We start from the raw sequence: 20,062 nt of genomic DNA, 5'->3' as shown, positions 1-20,062 counted from the left end.
TTTAATATAATTTTTACACGTAAACAAATCTTAAAACCTAAACTTAAACTAGAAGAAAACCATGAATTATTTTTGTGTATTTCATTTAATGAAATACATAAATTCGGGTTGGCACAACTACTAATTTAACAACAGTGGAAATAGAGAAGAATTTCATCAGTCAGAACACGATTTTGGTTTAGTTTAATTTCAGTAGAAAACTGTATTAATAATATTGTCTACCTAGTGGACTTTTGAAATTTATCTTAGTACTGTTGGAAGGAGCAGTGTGACCAACGGGACCAACCTGGCGGCCGCTCTAGAGGGTACTACAGTTGGACTAGCATCTGGAAAGAAAAACATCCATTAAAATTAACAACCCTTAGAAAACCTTTCCTCATACCCATTTTTGGAACGTGAGAATCGAGATATGTATTCGAAAATGAAATCTGAGTAAAGGTCTATTAATCAAATGATGATAACTCCGGGGCAGTCCGAACCGAGCGAACGATCCTGACAAAACAAATGAAATTGCAATTTTCACCACACAAGCGACTATAGTTTGCTTCTAACCCACTAAAACTGGCTGCGATATTTCAGGCGCATATTACCCACTCTCTGAACAAACAGCCGGTGAATCGTGACTGGCGTACAATTTTCGCAGAGCTACCAGTGAAAAATGGTTAGCGTAAAAAATACACGAAATTTTTCACTTTTGTTTGGATTATTCCCCAAAACGAAAGCCACGTAGCGTTTTCTTTTTTAAAAATGGGTCGGGTGATAAGCCTAAGCTTTATTCAGTAAAAAACATGCAGATTGTTTTTTATTCTATAATAATTTTAATTTCAACATTAACAAATTGATTAAATAAATAAGTTCTCTTTTTTTTGATTAACATTATAAAATGAATAATTAAAAATAAATATTAATGAATAATTTTACTGATTACAATCATTAATTTAAAATTATTCATACTGTATGACTATCATAAAAAAAGTTTTGTAAATGTTATTAACTGAACGAAAAAATCTAAATATATTAATTGTATACAAGATAAACATACCAAAAGGAAGCTCGCAGGTAATTTATTCGACATAGGTATTGTTCGCATTTTGCTACTGTTATTACGTCTAATCATCAATGTGCCACAAAGCACTTAAAACGTTAGTTTCGCTTGGCTTTTCTTTGCACTACATCCTTTCAGCCACTTTTCGTGGGTACGACGCATACACACGACTACACTTAAGTATATCCAATATCTTACTTCCCTATAAACTTAAACCAAAACAAAACCGCGCACATTTCATATGATCATAGCCTATTATATACTCAGCGGCACAAAATTTGGCCCACTCTTCATACAAAATTACCTGTTACTGCATACATTTGAGGGCCAGATTTTTTGCCGCTCAGTATATTTTGTGGCAGAGACTTCAATCATAAATACCTACTTTGTCTATCGCTTACATTACACTGACTGTAAACTCTTCAGTGAATTCCTTTTTCTCAAACATGCTTTGTAATGTTTATGTTGTGTTCCATAAAACAGGCTTCAAAATATACTGTTGCAGGCCTAGGCCTGCAAGACAACAGACTTTTGTTTCATTGCAAAACGTCAAATATCCACGATAAAGGCCATTCATTATACACGACTTGAAATTAATAATCTGAATTTCTATGGTTCATTTATTAGTTACTGAATAAATTCACAGGACTATGAATATTCTATATGTACCTAAATATATAAATATTACCGACGCGTTTTAGGTCAAATTACAATTTAATATACATAATAAAGTATTAATGTAGCTGATTAAATGGGCTGCAGTTCGTGTATAATGTCCCTAAAAGCCGAACAGCAAACACAATAAAAAAAAGTTTTGGCGGGAAAATTGACAAGTGTCATTGTTTTTTTTTTTGATTGACTGGACTTGGGCTTTAGCCATTTTGCAAGTAAGTTCCATTGTCATTTCAAAAGTTTCGTTTAGAAACGTGAATTTTTATTGTTGCAGTCCGTTATATCTACATGTTTTATAGCAATTTGATTTTATTGGGATTATTTTAACGTTTCAAAAATCATGTTAGAATGAAATAAACACTTATATAGATGGTAGTTATAATTTGAGTCTGGTACAATTTTAGTTGTCTTACGAATAAAACATTGATTTCTAGGCGTTTTTATTTATTTTAGTGCATGTTTGAGAAAAGCACTATACAAGCCTCAGTGTGAAAGAACATGCCAGCCTCGTATACCTATCTATACATACTCGGCCTGCAAGCCGTTCTTTCCCGGCCTCTGCAGTAATGTACTATTGTTACTTGATCCACCATACGATGTTTAATTGAATGATAACTTGTGCCATGTGTGTAGGTACCAAACAGTAATTGAATCTTCGTTTCATAGTACGAGGACCGCCGCAAACTACTCAAGAGGGATAAGCTTTATTGCTCAAGCTGCATGGGAGCAGTGTGTGTTGAGATGAATACTCCATTCAAAGCAAATAAAGTAAACAAGCTCGTGTAGATATTTTTCCCATGCCAATGAAAATCATAATTAAATTAGTGGCTATTTAAGAGGCTAAGACCTATTTTGTGCCTCTTTTTATTAATTTCCAGTTATTTTTGTCATAGATAACTGTGAGTCCAACTCTGTTTAATCAAACAAAATAAACAGAGACGGCACATAAAATAACAGAAACTAAACAGTGTGGTGGCACAGTTTTGGTAAAATATTGTTTTTGGTTATCTTGTACTGCAAATTATTCAATAAATTATCTTATCTTATCTTATACCTACAGGGGGTTTCATGCCATCAGGCGCAAAAGAATCGCCTCGTTGCTAAGATGTGTGATGAATAGCAGTAACGGCATTCTGAACATGTTGGCTGGACGTCTTGATTGCCCTATGTTAATTTACTGGGTGGGCATATGTACGGGCCGGTCACATTAATAACTATTTTTCTATTTTTATTGTTTGTTGATTGCATAATGTACCTAAGTATACTAACTTCTAGTCTGTAAGTTATTGCTACTGTTTCTGTTACTAAAATATAAAAATAACGAAGTTTCATGATGCGTGGAAAATTTTTACGGTGTCAAATTGAGCTATAGCGAAGTTTTAAAGATGCAAATAAAACGTTGGCTGACTTGAAACCCTGAAATGACGTATCTACTTACTTTTTAAAACAAAAGTCATAACTCCCTTGAGAAGAAAAACTATACGTAAATCCATAAGTCCCTTTATAAGTAAGTCCCTTCATAAGTTATTTAAGGGAAGGCTGACTGAATGATATGATCACTGCTTCTATAATGTTAAGGATTATTTGAATTTTAAATCATAATCATTGTAATTTTAAATTTGCATGTTGATTTTGTATATCGACTGAATACTGTTCCTGATGATATCTACTTGTAAGACCTTATGCAACGTATTCCAGCAAATAAATATATATTTCATTTCCCCCGGGAACAATTGAGGCGATTGTCCTTTAGTATACAGGCATGGAATAACATCATAGTCGAGCAAATCTTGCTTTTAAAAATACTTACTTGGTTCTGGTAATCGATGTACTGAGTAAATTTTTGCCTGTCGGACTTCTGGACCACTGGTCGTGGTAGTCCGTACACGCTCTTCTTCTGCACTTTTTTCTAGACTTTTCAGATATATTGAGTAGATGATGGCTGTACATCGGACCTGTTAACAATAACAAAATGTTAATATACCTATTAACCAGAAAAACTGTAGATGGCTGAGGACCAATATGTTTCAACACACGGTTAAAGTACATTGAAATAAAACTGAAAAGAACAGTTAATAATTTATGTACTAACTAGAATCTGGGTCAAAAAACTACTACTCTTATTCTTATTTTTTTTATCAAGACTATAACGTAAGAATTCGACAGTTTGGTAGAAAGTAATTGGGACTTGGAGGCCAAATATTGTTAGAGAAACAACAGTTACGTATCTTCACGATTGATAACGAAAGAAAATTCTATCGTTCTTACAAACGTGATGTTGTTACTGTAGGGTGTGGAAATGACTTTATCCTCTTCCTGAGATCGTCTTCAATAGGTAAGTACATCGTAAAGATAAATTACCAATAATATGATTCTAGTTACTAACTGCGGATAAACTGTGATGTAATTAGGTACTTCAACTTGCTCTCAACTTTGTCAGAATCACGTGACAACTACACTTTTCTGGCACACATACACACGGGTCGACTTGAGATTGAGAACCTCCGTTTTTTTTTCGTCGGTTAAATAGAGAAGTGATGTGTTCATGAATGATAGTGTTACATTGGTTAAATATGTTTCAGAATTGCTTTTATAGTTCCAGATATTATCTCCTCCTTACATACTAATAAACCTAGAATATATAGAGTCATTCATTGTTAGCACTCGCAAGTACTTTGTTTATAGACACATGACAGAATCATCATCATCATCATCATAGGTCATAAATATATAGTATAGTCCTCCTCATCGGTTTCGATGACGGACACCCTACAATATCCTCTATGAATTAAGACGCCTATTATGGGATCTGTCTGATATGGCTGGCTACGCCGAAATTACTTTTAAAAGTTTTAAATACTCTCCTACACGCGTGACAGTACAGTTGCCCAGCTGAGTTGTATGTATAACGTGTAGGAGGACTTAGGTCTTTCTTTACGTAATTGGCGTGTAACGTCTAACGCCGTAAGACGAACCTCCTCAAATAATTCGATGCCTTTCGAGATGGTAGATCGCCATCGTGATAGTGACCGTATACTATACATAGGGATAGGCACTGCGCCACCCGCTTCCATCGGACTCTAGCGACCATCTAGCGACCTTTACCATCTTGCAAAGAACCTAAGACCCACGCTGTGTCGTCCTGTATGTGGCTGCCATTTTAAAACATATTTGCCCTAACGGCTTTCAAGATATGTTTCGATTTAACTACTCACCTTTTCGCTGGCACTTTTGTATAAAGTTATGCGTTGATTTATTTATTTTTTGTATCAGAAAGTGTAAGGATATCTTTAAGCCCGACTATACTGGCACGACAGAGTAGAGAAGTATAATGTCGACTCACCTTTATCCTCTCACCGATGAAGTGGTGTTTCTGAACCACAAACTGTATGGTGCTGTATGCTGTCATCAGACCGTTGTTTTCGGAAACGTCGACACGGTGCCACACGTGTTGCGATAACGCCTGCCAAATGGAATTGAATGAAAAGTTACTTCCTTGTCCATAGACAAGATGCCTGCTAGAGTTAACGCTACACGTTTTCAGCGAAATTCTGTCACTCTCTTATTCGCAAGAGCGTTTTCACATTATCCGATCCGATATCGGTATCGGACGACGATGGACGACGACCGATAGCCGACCCCATGTGCTGTTTTCACATATTTCCGCAAAATCGTTCCGATACGCTGTCAAAATGGCCGCCACACATCGGGCTCTGACACACAGAGACAAATTAGATACACGCATAGCACATCTGTATGTACAAACATTATCGTCCGACAGCCCACGGGCGTCCGATGGTGCCGCCAACATATATATCGGTTTCGGCTCCGATATCCGATATCGGGCCGGACAATGTGAAAGACACGTACATATTTCATACATTTTACTTGATCCGATATCGTATCGCTTTCCGATACCGATATCGGATCGGATAATGTGAAAAAGCTCTAAGACTACAATAGATTTTCTCCTACGTTATCCAGCGCTAGTAGCCCAACCACGACTATGCGCAACCGCGTGGTGCAGCGGGAGATTTATCTTTCTTGTACTACACAATCTTTATTTGTCTTATAATTAATGCACAAACGAGGCGCTCACCTGCGCAGTGCTCTAAGGGGCAGCACCAAAATATCAAAATATCCCTTGCCGCGCCGTAACACTTCCAAGAGGCTGTTTCACCATCCATTGATTAATTGTATTTGACGGATAAATGTGATGCCGTCTCCGTTTATTCGAACAAAACAGAGACGGCATCACATTAATTTATCCGTCAAATAAATTTAATCAATGGATGGAAAAACAGGGGTTAAGTGTCTTCTTTTAGGCGTAAGACCTAGCGTTGCGTTGTATCATCCAAAATTAATACTTTTCATAGTACTTATAATAGATGTATAATATTTAAGAATACTCATTACGTTTCATCACCCTACTGACGATGACTTGCGTATTAGTTATTATAATCATTTATGAGTTTTTAAACAACGTACCAATAGGGCTTTATTAATGGAATGAATGTTCAATGAAGTACTAACTAACAAATGTTTCAAATTGCCAAAACAATAATTCACTTTCATTTGATAGGTATCGTGCACTTGTTAGCTCGAATCAGATTACTTCACCCTACGCTGCATGCATATATTTTTTTTGTGTATTGTTTTTTTTATGACGTCAATACCTCAACTTGTTAAATGAATAAAAGAATAAAATTCAATTTTCTGATAAAAAAAATAAGTTGAGAAATGCCTGCTTGGGTAATATGGTGATATGTATTTTCATCTCATTAAACGTACTTATATATACTCAGCGGCACAAAATTTGGCCCACTCTACATACAAAATTACCTATTTCTGCATACATTTGAGGGCCATATTTTTGCCGCTCAGTAGGTATATTTTAAAAATTGACCATCACGAACCAGATTGACTACCTACCTATATATTTGTTTTGTTGTGTCAGCCCAGATACAAAGGAAAACGTTATAATAGAACGTGACAGTTTAGGCCTCCCTTACAGGCATTAAATCTTCGTTTGACAGTTAACCGCTCGTACACAAATAACCATGCTTATATTTCGTAAACGCGACGTTGACATTTCGTGTAACCGCGCGATTTAGATGTCAAAACACCGCCGCCCCCTGTCCCCAGTTTGCAGCGAGCTTGTTGCGCTGGCGTCGGTTCTGTGAGATCAAATGTTGTGTTTTTGGATGGAAAAAGTTAAAATAAAAACGAGTACTTTTTGTCTTCACTTTATTTTGTTTAATATTACAAAAATGCTTATAAATCAGCTAAGTACATAGATTCACTACATGTGCTTCGATTAGTATAGGTATTGTGTGAGTCGCGATGCTCATTTAAATGTGAGGTAAGCGTAACGATTTCGGGAGGGGGGGGGGGATTCTACAATTAACCAAAATGCTACGTTCAACAGTTAACCAAGGTTAATTGTGGAGTTTTATAAATTTTATTTGTATTTTAGATGGAATTAGTTCAAGGTGGGATGAGCATAAGAAAGGCTACTAAAAAATGCTAACTTAGGTACCCAAACAGTTCGATTATATTGTAAACTAAATGGATCTCCCTAGTTGTATACTTTGTCAAGCATCATAATGTTTCAAATATTGTATTTGAGATATAAAAAAACCTATTAATAAAGATTAATAATGACAAGTATAAAAGATATGCTTTTAAAGCCAAGTAATTTTCAAAACCATAAGTCTGATTGTTGATTTTACTTAAAAAGTTAATTTATTCTTAATTAGTGTAAGAAAGTTATATTTTGTAGTTGATTTTGATAAAAATACCCTTTAATATTAAATGAAAGGTCTATTTCATAACTAATGGTGTTCTTATTTCAAAATTAGTAATTTATCGTATTTGGTGATTAATGTGTACTCCATGGTTAACTGTTACAAACCCCCTCGGTAAATAGTGTACGACAGTGTGGACACAGTTAACCAATTCTCTTTTTTTTAAATAGGATTATTATCTCAAAAATGTATGAGAAAATGATCATTTCTTTAATGCCAATATGCAGCCAACGAACTATTGACTAGAATGGAAAAAAGTTCATGTTGAACAAAAAATAACGAGATGTGATGGTTTGAATTTTATGTGGTTAACTGTTAAACAGGTCACCCTAATGTAGATGTTAGAGACTGATTAACCTTATCCAGATCTAGTTCGCAGTCAGATTTACTTAAGGCTTGCCCTTTGTCCGACCGATAGCCAAATCAATGTATAGGCAAAATCTTTAATCATCCCTAATGATCCAGAGCTCATTGATGTCACAACAGGTACTGAGGCATAATTAACGACGCGGATAGTCCCGCGTGTGTTAATAATAAGCCAGGGATTTCGCTGGGGTGCCATTAATCGTTTCGATCACAGGTCACAGATTCACGTCGCACTTTCGACGCCTACGGTCATAAACAATAGGGTCATGCATACCTACTACTCTACTAGTACATTTATATAGTTACATGCATGCTGAAAAAACTAAGTGTAGGTTTAGCGGGACGTACGTAGGTTTTGAGGGTGGAAGGATCTTGTGTAAATTCAGTCTTATTCGCTAGCAGTGATCGTAATGCTGTGTTCCGGCGTGGAGAGTACGAGAGCCAGTGAAATTACTGAAGTATGGGGTATGCTATCTTAGCCCTCTAGACTGGCAATCCAACAGCAATCCTCTAGTGCTGTAAGTATCCAGAGGTGGTAATGATCACCAGTAGGCAAGCAAAACATGCTTTCTTAGTTAAGAAAAAATGTGTTATGGGCTCATCAGTCAGGAAGCATATACGGTAAATATATCCAAATAAGTGTCATTTTAGCTCAGTAGCTCGGAGTGTATAATTTTGAAGACCAGAGTATTGCCTAACGTTTCTGACGCTCGCGTCGCGATCGCAATCAAACGACAGATTATATGCGAAAACTGTCATTTGATTGCGATCGCGAGCGCCAGAAACGTAGTTAGCCAATACGGCCTCAATTCCGTATTTAACACTAACAGTTCAAACATCCGGAGTACTAAGTACGTTTCAATTGTTTATCATAAATTTTCTTGAGTCTAGTTTAGATTGTTAAGCTTTAGTTAATAAACATCTATAGATAGGTATATAAGCGCTACTAAGAGAATGAATAAATCAGCACTGCAAAATGTGATGTATTAAAATACATTTCGGTGGCCATGAAAGCCTGTCTAACCTTTTAAATATTAACATTACTTGCTTAGATAAGGACCAAAAAGCAGGTAGGTACCCCGGACAGGATAAGATATCAGGCGATATTCACTAAGAACAATGTTCTGCACGAATTTGCGGCGGATACGAGATAGCACAATGGGTAGCGCTCATGTTAAAATAATTGTAATGGGCACAGACTACACACAGAATATACGGATAATTTGAAACACTGACTACACACAAAACAGACGGATGTTTTCAAACGATACAGCGATTTACTGTCATTGAGTACAAATAGAAACTCGACAGCTCGAAATTATGCGCCCAAGCAAAAAAAATACCATTTGAAATACAACAACAAAGAAAACTGTCCATCCTGAATATCGTCAATCGTCGTTTCTATTTACGTAGACTCAGAAAAAATACAATATTTCAGCACTAGTAGTGTTATTTCAATTGTTAGTGTTATTTTTAATACATTTCCATTGTGAATGATCCTCATATTCGAAAAGATTATAAGTATTGTTTCTAAATAAAAAGCGTGAAAAACAACATTTATCACGAAAAATTGAACTGACTACAAAATACCGGGCAAGTGCGAGTCGGACTCGCGCACTGAGGGTTCCGTACACATTTATAGGTATGTAAGTAAACGGGAATCGTGTCTTGAAGATATTTCTCGCTTTTTCCGAGCAATTTAACACCTCCAGTGTATACAGAGACTCTTGAGCAAAATGTACGCAGTGTGGGGTCAGATTATAGTCATTAATATTTACAGACAGACAAAAAATCAAGATTTTCGTGATAAAACAACAATTTATCACGAAAAATTGAACTGACTACAAAATACCGGGCAAGTGCGAGTCGGACTCGCGCGCTGAGGGTTCCGTACACATTTATAGGTATGTAAGTAAACGGGAATCGTGTCTTGAAGATATTTCTCGCTTTTTCCGAGCAATTTAACACCTCCAGTGTATACAGAGCCCTACTCTTGAGCAAAATGTACGCAGTGTGGGGTCAGATTATATTGGTCATTAATATTTACAGACAGACATAAAAAATCATCAATTTTTCTCGCTTCCAGCAATTTAACACTCCAGTGTCCCTATAAAAGTACGCAGCAGTGCATTTATTTACAGACAGACTAAAAATAATTTTCAGACTTTTCTGACCAAATTTCATTCTGAGACCGGTACCTACCCTGTAGGTTTTGATTCCCTTGCGAGTTTCGAAAATTTGCGGAAATTTGCAGCATACCTAAACGGCTGCATCTTTTGATTGCGTTGGCTTAGAAGTTTGATTTTTTCACAGCGCCAAGGGATAGTAGACCTCAGTATTTGATATAAATTCAGCTTGATACCTCCACGCGTTCCCGAGAAAAAGGGTCTTGACAGACAGACAGATAGACGGAAAAAAGTGATCCTATAAGGGTTCCGTTTTTTCCTTTTGAGGTGCGGAACCCTAAAAACCATGAAAATAATTTTCTACCAGTCTGAAGTCGGTGCCTCAGCACGAGCCAGCAGGAGTGAGCACCTATAGTCATCTACCTCACCTCCATACTATTTATACTTCAATCACTCCTGCTATAATAATAAAAAATCAAGCTTTTTAGTGTACCTAAAAGATCTAAGATACAATACGTAGTTTAATGTCAACTGCTCGTCACCTTTTACGAAAAATTGCTTTTTCAGACGTTGATTATTGAGGAGTCCTGGTGCTTCATCACCCATTCCATTTCACCATATGCATTACGATGAGCATAAATTGCTTAGCAACTGTGTTAAAGTAATTGAAATTCAACCCGTGAAGTACTTGTTATTGGGTAGTCGCTCCGTTGGTCAAATGTGGTCTTCGTCATCATAAGTTCCATTTCACCAAATGATTATTTTCAAGAGCAAATGCACGAATTACTACTAAATATCAAAATTACAATAGGAGTCCCTACAATATTTGTACAGTTCCCTCGATTTTCTTAGTATCCAATCATCAGATCCTGATTTGGTTCTTATGGGATTTAATTTAAAGCATTTCTAGACGAAAAAAAAAAATGAAATCGGTTCATAAATGACGGAGTTCTGAGGTAACAAACCTTAAAAAAAATTATAACCCGAATTAATAACCTCCCCTTTTTTGGAGTCGGTTAGCAAGCACGTCAATAATTAAATATTGAATGATTGGCAAAGGTAATAGGCCTATACAGATGTGCACATTGTTCTTTTTTCTTTTATTTATATTTTGTGATTGTGAGATTTGTGTACTGTGAAAAAATTGTTTTAGTTGTCGAGTTCATTGTTGATGCATAAGTTTCCTAAATGGTTCCAACGGAAGACCAGCGTCGGCCGCAAGGTTGACATCATGCTGAATTGGGACCATTTCGTGACAAAATTTGTCTTTATTTCCTTTTTTCTTTTTCTTTAATTTGTAAAATGTGATGAATATTTTTTTTTTCTTTCTTTCTTTCAAAATAAATATGTACATAAGTCTCCTCAGTTTTTCAATGAAGGAAAATAAGTGCTCAATATTATAAAAAGTAGTTGCGAGTTACATCATTACACGATTTATGTCATTTTATTTCTCGATGTAACTAGTATGGAGTTTGCCTAGTTAGATGTTTTGGTACCTAAGAGCCATTTTTTGTTCGACCTAGTTAACAACCCATAAATGCCCAGTGGATCGTTTTTGCCTCGAAAGAAAGATGGCATCTACGAGAGCAAAGCGAGGAAAAACAGCGGCGTGTGCAGTAAAAATCCACTAATTATGAAAGCAGCGCTGAGTAAATTGTGGAGTGATTCTATTGGTGATTTTTTTAACAGCCTAACTAAAAGTTTTACAGCAGCGATTCTTTGTCTGTATGTATAAGCTTTATCCAATATCATAGAGGTAGGTAGTATACGAGTATTATAATGTTCCCAGCGTGCAATATTTTTCCAGTCAGCAAACGACATTTACGAGGCATTTTGTCGCAATTTTTCAGCGCGGTATGGTGTCTCTACGAGCTTGCAAATACGTACTCATACGTACTCTATGTATACGTACGTGTATGTACTGCGTACGTATATATGAACAAAATGTTAGGCAGCACCTGTAGTGATAATTATATGAGTTGGTGAAATAAATAAATGTTTTCGAAAGGTTTTTTCATGCAAGACTGTTTAGAACTCATTATGTTCGTTAGCATAATATGGTATGTTTGATTGGTAGCGCAATAACAAACATAATATAATGATAAAATCTAGTCAAGTCATTCATTAGCCAGTGATTTTAGTCATCAAACGCTTGTACAGCCACGTCTAAAATTATGTACTCGTATATGTCGGCGGCCGATCGTAAAATCCGTCAGATCACGAAATTCCTAGACATATCGTGCAATGGCGCCTTTTCATGAATTGGTTAAGGGACATCCGCCATACCTATCATTCAAAACTCACCGTTTAACGATTTGCCTAGTGACGTTTAGGCAGATCATGAAATTCCTAGGCATATCATGAAACGCCGCTATATCGGTTCTGGCACTTCGCCGGCCACTGCCGCGGCACGATCGCTTCGCTCGCTCGGCTCGTGCGTTGTGGTCACAATTCATACTAACCACTGCTCGCTTCGCTCGTCGTAGGTACCTAAATTTATACTTTTTTCGGGACATGACGATGTGCCTGGTATAGAGCTAGGAATATCGACTAATGCGTTGCTCTAATCGATCTGCCGTATTGTTTCTCAGGCACATCGTGATTATGCCTGGCCAACTTTTAGGCATATCATGAAAAGGCGCCATTACACGATAGGCCTAGGAATTTCGTGATCTGGCGGATTTTACGATCGGCCGCCGACATATACATCAGGCTAGGTTTCGCAAACATGTAGAGTTACAAAAAACTACTTATTGAAAACTTATCGGTATTTATTTAGCAATGTAGCGCGAAGCGCGAGCGCAGCGTGTCCGTGTCTGCTAGGCCAAGAAAATAAATAATGAAATGAAAAAGTTTATTCGACACACACATAATATGATAACTACATAAATATTACAAAAAGAGTGGAAATAAAAAAAGTTTTTAAATTAAATATAAAATAATAAATTAATTAAAATTTACATGTGTGCACGAAAAGGTCCCGCCTCGGCATAAATGTGGACTCCTGAGGTGGAGTCAGCGAAGGTCTTCCGGCGAGGCCAAGAGTGCTTTCGTATGTCCGGCTAACCGTTCTCCTCTACAGGTCACTGATCTCAACGGATTTTAGTGAAAGTATGTGAGCGGGCTCGATAATGACTTATATGTTTTTTTTGTCGATTCAGATTTAGGTTTTTTTATCAAAATGATGGAGCTACTATGGGTGTTTTACCCGTAAGGTGAGCGGTGTAAATTTATTTAGTTTTAAACTAGTTCCGTTTTGTACTATACCCACTCACAAAGCCACTAGTATATTTTTAGACAGACTGTACATTATTATGTCGATTAATTGATATTATTATTTTTGACCTAATTACTTACCTATATTGAATAAATAATATCTCATGCACACGGTACACTAAATCAGCAGTGAGTAAATTAAACGTTGTGTTTAAAGCAAATGCCTGTAGCGATACAGAAGCAATTTAACAATGTTAAATTTAAAAATAACAACATGATATTCATTCGAGTCCCTCCAAGCAATCAAAAGTATTATTTAAATTACAAATTGTATTTGTTTATATACGAGTAAGTAAGTAAGCTTTGTAGCTGCATACCTACATTGTAGAAGGTACGGCAACTTTGCTACGTAGATTGTAACTGGAAGCAATGTTACAAGCAAACATATTGCCCATTTCGAATGTTTGCTCACATATAATGGGGGCAATACTTGTAAGAGCTTTCTAGTAAACGTATGCAGGTAAGGCAAAGGTTGTTTTGTTAGAAAGCTCTTTTGAAATACATTTCACCAACAACTTATTTTGAACTTTATCTTCACTCCTAACTGAAAAATAAATCTAAAACTGCACTTGAAAATATTTGTGTTTTCACTTTTTGTTTGTACCGAGTAGAGAATTATACTTAATAGTAAATTATAATATAAAAATAAGCAAATTATAATAGCAGTCATAAAATTTTCACCAACATTTATTGCATGAAATTACCTAGAATAGCAATTTTCGTGCACTTAGCATAAATATACACTTTAATTATTTTCATCTTTTCGAGGAAGACATTACAGTAACGTCGTGATTCAATTTTAAATGGCATCTTGATCATTTCTGCTGGACTGCAGATTTCAAAACATGTATCTCGTCGCTTTTTTCTAAGTATTTTTATTAGAGAAGCAACTTTTTTAATGGCGCCCTTTCAATGTTATATGGTTCTAAATCCCTTACTTTATCCATCTTTTTACAAGTTGTATTAACCCTACTTTTATATTCTTCCCAACAGTAAAGTTTCCCACCAGTCACCCAAGAAATTGCTTCAAGAAAACACATAAAAACAAGTTCACCTTAACGCTCACCTTACCCTAAGCTTGTAAATATTTGACTTATTTATGAATCCCGAATGTTCACACTATTCCGCTATGTATCACTCTCTCAACCAAATTCTCCTACATTACTTTAACAGCTATTACTCTATCACTCACCCTTTTAACATCAATCAAACCTTTTTGCGGCTCACTGTTCCTACCCCCATTCCACCTGCCACCGCTCAAAGTTTTACTTATATGCTTCACCAAATCACCAATTGGTTTGGCATTTACACTCTTTATATCATCTTCTGCTTCTTTTTAGGTAGGAGCTTAAATTATATTAACACGTTGAATACAGTCCAACATTATATAGAGGGAATTAAACGAGACAGTTATTCTTTCTTTGTATGTATTTGTCAGAGTTTTAGCGTGCCTGAATATGATTAATAAAAATCTCTATGTTTAATATGTATATTTTTTATTTACCCAAAACAAATATTTATCTCTCTTTATCGAGGTATGTCAGCAATATTTAGATATTAAGAAAGTTGATATGCTATACTTATTTATCAAATATCTTTTGTCTTATTAATATCATATTACTTTGATATTACGAAAATAATAGCCTCTACCTAATATTCAGACTAAAATAAAACATTGCTGAGGTAAGGGCCATTGTTCGAGCGTTTGTTTCCTAATCATTTTCGTGGACACTTTTCTGTAAAAATAACAGACGATTCTGATACAAATTTTCAGCTATCTGGTAGAAGTATAGGAATTCCAACAAATAATCGAAAACGTCATGAAAATCCACAGCCGATTCATAAAAAATGTGACCACGAAAGTAAGGCGGTTGAAACCCGTAAACCCGTAAATAACTATGTACAATGAAAACATAATAAAATTAAAAAATAAACAAATTAAAATGAAAAGCGTAATAAATTTATTTAAAACGGCAAAAACTGCATTTCCTCAAAATAAATACCAGAAATCCTGGGAGGCTGGTCCATGGACGAGTGCCTAGGACGGCTTTCTACTCCAAGCAGTGCTACACAATGTGCATGAAGCTATTTAATAAATTGCCTCTTTGATTTGCAACAGTTGCCGTTTATAAGTTCCGAAATAGCTTAAGAAATTGTTACGCAAGGATTAGTATTATAATGTAAACATATTCCTTTCTAATAGTTTATAAAATTTGCATGCTAGTATTTTTTTATATAATAAACTACCTGGTGCCCGCGGCTTCGCCCCCGGTCTAGTTTTTTTTTAATTTTCTATGTCTTATTTTATAAGAACCTTCTCCTGACAATAGCGAACACAACAAATACGAAATGCGTGATGCCGTGAGCAAGGGAATAGGGATTCATTTTTATATATTATATAAGATAATAGTTATAGTAGAATAAGTTTCGAACAGTACCTAAGTTATAATTATAATCAACCATCTTTTTGACTGTATTATTCTGTGCAAATAAAGAAGTTTGAAGTTTGAATTCATATTTTCTTGTTGAAATGCGTATATTCTTGACGATCACTTTTACCTAATCAACTCGTTGTCAATTTGTTAACAAGAGCACGTAATATGATGATTTGATTAGCTAACCTTCGTTAGTGTGTGACATTGCGGTTGTTATATTCACAAGTCACATCGCAGGGTGTAAATGAAAAGGGGTCACAAAACTTTTACTATTGCTATAAAAGAGGGTGTTTACATCTTGTTGAAGTATTTTAAATAATTTCCTTTAGAGTACAACAGTAAACAATTTAATAAAGAACGGGAAAAAAGGAACTAAAACATTAAACTTTTGCCGTGTTCAAGAATTTTACGACAAAGATGTAATTAAATACTAACGGAGAAAGTGGCGCTTAAAGTATACCTTCTTAACTCTACCACTGTACGATATCCTATTTTTTTTTCAATATTTTTAATATTTTTAAAAAGTTTTGATTTTATGTAAAGTCAGTAACTCAGTGTGTATTAGCCAAGTCATTGTGTTTTAATGTATTAGCCAAATTTTAGGTATTACAATAGAAATCAACAGTTAGCGAGATGAAATAAATGGCCAAAGTCAATAGTTTAACTAATGCCCGTCATGTAACCGTACTGTAGTCGCTAATGTTGTTATAGGTACAGTCAGCTTCAAAAATCTTTAATTAACGAACACGCGACTTCTTTTGCTGAAATGCTGTTATTCTGAACATACCTACTATCCAAGTAAAAATTATATGACTTCCACATAGCATAGCAGTCTATATAGTCATATTAGAGCGAAAACTTGGCAATAATTCGGTCAGCATGGCAATATTTACACCCCAGGTTTTCTGTAAAACCAGCACGAGACAGGTAATTGTGAAATTTCGTACATTATAATAATAATGTGGTCAGTTTAAGGCCGCATGATAAAGAAAGAAAGAAAAGAAAGAAAGAAAATATTTATTCGTGACAAACATAAGAACAATGATAAATGTTAAAGCTTTGACATCTAATATACACCCAGTACAATTACAAAGATTGGTTCATACGGGAACTACACTGATGAATAAATATAGGTCACTATGTAAGGGTATTAAGGTAGGTCGGAGTGTTGGTCAATGTCCCAGTAGCTGTCATCTTTAATTTTGTGTCAATAACAATAGAAATAGAGATGATAGATACAAAATACGAAATCCTTGGAAAAATATTACTTAATTTTTTCATAATGGCTACGGAACCCTATTTCGGGCGTGTCCGACACGCTCTTGGCCGGTTTTTTTTTATTTTCCGCAGAGGCAAAGCCTCGGGCATAATCTAGTCTACTAGCATATAATATAGTAGGTAACATAGTAAAATTTAATATCAACATATAATGTTCCATAGATTATGAAGCTGTGTATTTTATCCGGATCTGCACCAAGTGGGCCAAGCCCCGCTCGTTAGTCATCAGATCCGTTCATTAATTTAAGGTTATACATATATGTAGGTGTGCCTCTTTGTTGCTCGCCGCTGGTGACAGCTAATTCTGGACCATTCCTTACTTTCACTACATCATGCCCATATGATCATGCTACGATCATGCACAGCTCTCCTTATAGACTAAGAGGCCTTGGGCCGTAGTTTCCACGCGGGCTCAGTGCTTGTTTTGTACTTTACACGCACCATTGAATTGCTTCGTAGGTTTATGAAGGTTTCCTCACAATAATTTCCTTCAAAAAAAAAACTCGTTATTAATTTCACATCGGTGCTATGCTTGCTGACCTCAGTAGAGTTTTTCGACCGAGTTGGCCTGAAAATGAACATGGACTCTTGTCCACGACTACTACGGGATTTGGTACAACATGAACATTAGACATGACTTTCAAGACGAATGTTCATGTTGTACCAACTCCCGTAGTAGTCGGAGACTCTGCGTTCGAAGTTGTTGACGACTATGTATACCTGGGACAAACGGTCCAGTTAGGTAGGTCCAACTTTGAGAAAGAGATCACTCGTCGAATCCGACTCGGCTGGGCAGCGTGCGGGAAGCTCCGCAGTGTCTTTTCGTCCAAATTACCGCAGTGTTTGAAGTCAAAAGTCTTTGACCAGTGTGTGTTGCCAGTGATGACATACGGATCTGAGACGTGGGCGCTAACGATGGGCCTCATGAGAAAACTCAAACTCACTCAGAGGTCTATGGAGAGGGCTATGCTCGGGGTTCCTCTGCGGGATAGAATTAGAAATGATGATATCCGCAGTAGAACTAAGGTTACCGACATAGCCCGAAGAATTGCGAAACTAAAGTGGCAGTGGGCGGGGCACATTGCTCGCAGGACTGATGGCCGATGGGGCCAGAAGGTTCTCGAATGGCGTCCGCGGACCGGGAGAAGAGCTGTCGGTAGGCCTCCAATAAGATGGAGCGACGACTTGGTTAAGATCGCGGGATCGCGGTGGATGCGGAAAGCACAAGACCGGTCTGAGTGGAGAGCCTTGGGGGAGGCCTATGTCCAGCAGTGGACGTCTTTCAGCTGACATGATGATGATGATGATGATGAATTTCACATAAGACTTTCGAAAAATCTATATACCTGTCTCTTTCTCAAACGCTTTTCTCTATGCGGCAAGTATGGCGGCACTGGCGTGTGACGTCACATGTCAGTATGTATTTCTCTGTCTAATCTTGAATTTCAAACCTTTATAACTTTGTTATTTGTAAAGGTAGCTTAAAAATTGTTTTTCTATTCGATAACAGGCATTGTGAAGTTTTAATTTATAAAACATAATACAAAATGTTCAAATACCGTATTAATATAGAAAAGTCTCCGTATTGTATTTGTTCTAAATTCCGCTATGTACTTAACTTTGATGGTATTATTAGGTATTTTGAAAAAGTGCGATATTTTACATAACCATAAAGGTTTACCTAGAAGATGACGATCATTGACGAGGAACAAACAATAGATTGATTTATTTTAACTTACATTGGGGTCGTCAGGTTTGTCGGCACGAAGGTTGCAGTCAACTAGTGATTTCAGTACTTTATCGTGATATTTAAACACTATGGCCCACTTGGAGTAAACACATAAATCTCGAGTTAGCGTTAAGCTCAGTTTAGTAGTGTCAAATTGTATGAAACTGTCAAGCTTAAACCTGGATAACTTATAAATCTAGATTTATTTTTTCCTGCAAGACGGCCTAAGGTAGCTTTAATAAAGAAAGCGCAAGTAGCCGCTGAAAAAGCAATGGGAAAACTTATAGCATAAACGCGATCTGGCAAATGAGAAACTTATTTGAGATACTTACTACAGTGCAACCTCGATATAACAAATCGGAAGGGAACAAGTAAATATTCGCTTTATCAAATAATTCGTTGAACTGAGGTTTGTTATATTGAGGTAAGGTTGGTCTAAAATTTGTTATGAAAAGGTAAAAACGTTATATAGAGGTTTTGAGTTGACACAATTCGTTAATTAGAGGTATTTACACTTTTTTTATGGTTATAAATTCGTTATAAAGAGGTTGTTTGTAAAAAACGTTATATAGAGTTTTGAGTTGACAAAATTCGTTAATTAGAGGTATTTACACTTTTTAGATGGTTGAAAATTCGTTATAAAAAGGTTCCTCGTAAAAAAAAAACTAAATGTAAAGGTATATTTTACTTTAACTCTTATGGACAATTCAAGGGGATAACGAAGAATTTGTTAAATCGAGGAAGTCGTTATATTGAGGTTCGTTATATTAAGGTAGCACTGTACCTACTTAGCTCAAAGTTAGGTAGTTAGAGCATAAATCTGTATAGTCGTTCCCTATTCTAAGTTAGGTACGGACATACTTAACACATAGTTATATTTTTTATTTTGATTTTTTTGTATTGCATATGAGTCTGTACTTGAAATAAATGAATTTTAATTTTATTTTTTATAGTTATTAAATAGTTTTTTTGTAAATTAACATATTTTTTACCTAATTTATTAATATTCAGCCCTCTCCAATTACATATTTGCTGCGCTTGCGGTGGAGACGACCGGTTGTTGGTGCTCGGAGGCTAAGTTGTTTTTTAAAGAAGTAGGACGCCGGCTGCGGGACCGGGGATTAGACTCTCGCTCCGAGTCGTTCTTGATGCAAAGGCTATCTATCGCCGTTTAACGCGGGAACGCGGCAAGCGTGTTGGGCACCTTTGCGCCAGGAACGATTCGAGGCGGTCTTTTTTTATAATATAAAAATATTATTTAAGTTAGCTAGTAGATTTATTATTTAGTAGTATTTAGCTCTTAGGTATATGATTGTATTTATTAGCGT

The 20,062-nt window shown here is 36.1% G+C and overlaps 1 pseudogene; it reads right to left on the bottom strand.

Moving 5' to 3' along the window:
- The window catches only part of LOC141432025 (uncharacterized), a 118,236-nt pseudogene continuing 98,174 nt past the window's right edge, over window positions 1–20,062 (bottom strand).

Source organism: Choristoneura fumiferana, chromosome 10 (assembly GCF_025370935.1).
Source record: "Choristoneura fumiferana chromosome 10, NRCan_CFum_1, whole genome shotgun sequence".
NCBI classification, from domain to species: domain Eukaryota; kingdom Metazoa; phylum Arthropoda; class Insecta; order Lepidoptera; family Tortricidae; genus Choristoneura; species Choristoneura fumiferana.
Note: the sequence above shows the minus strand (reverse complement) of the source record. Positions and strands in the feature narration are given on the sequence as shown.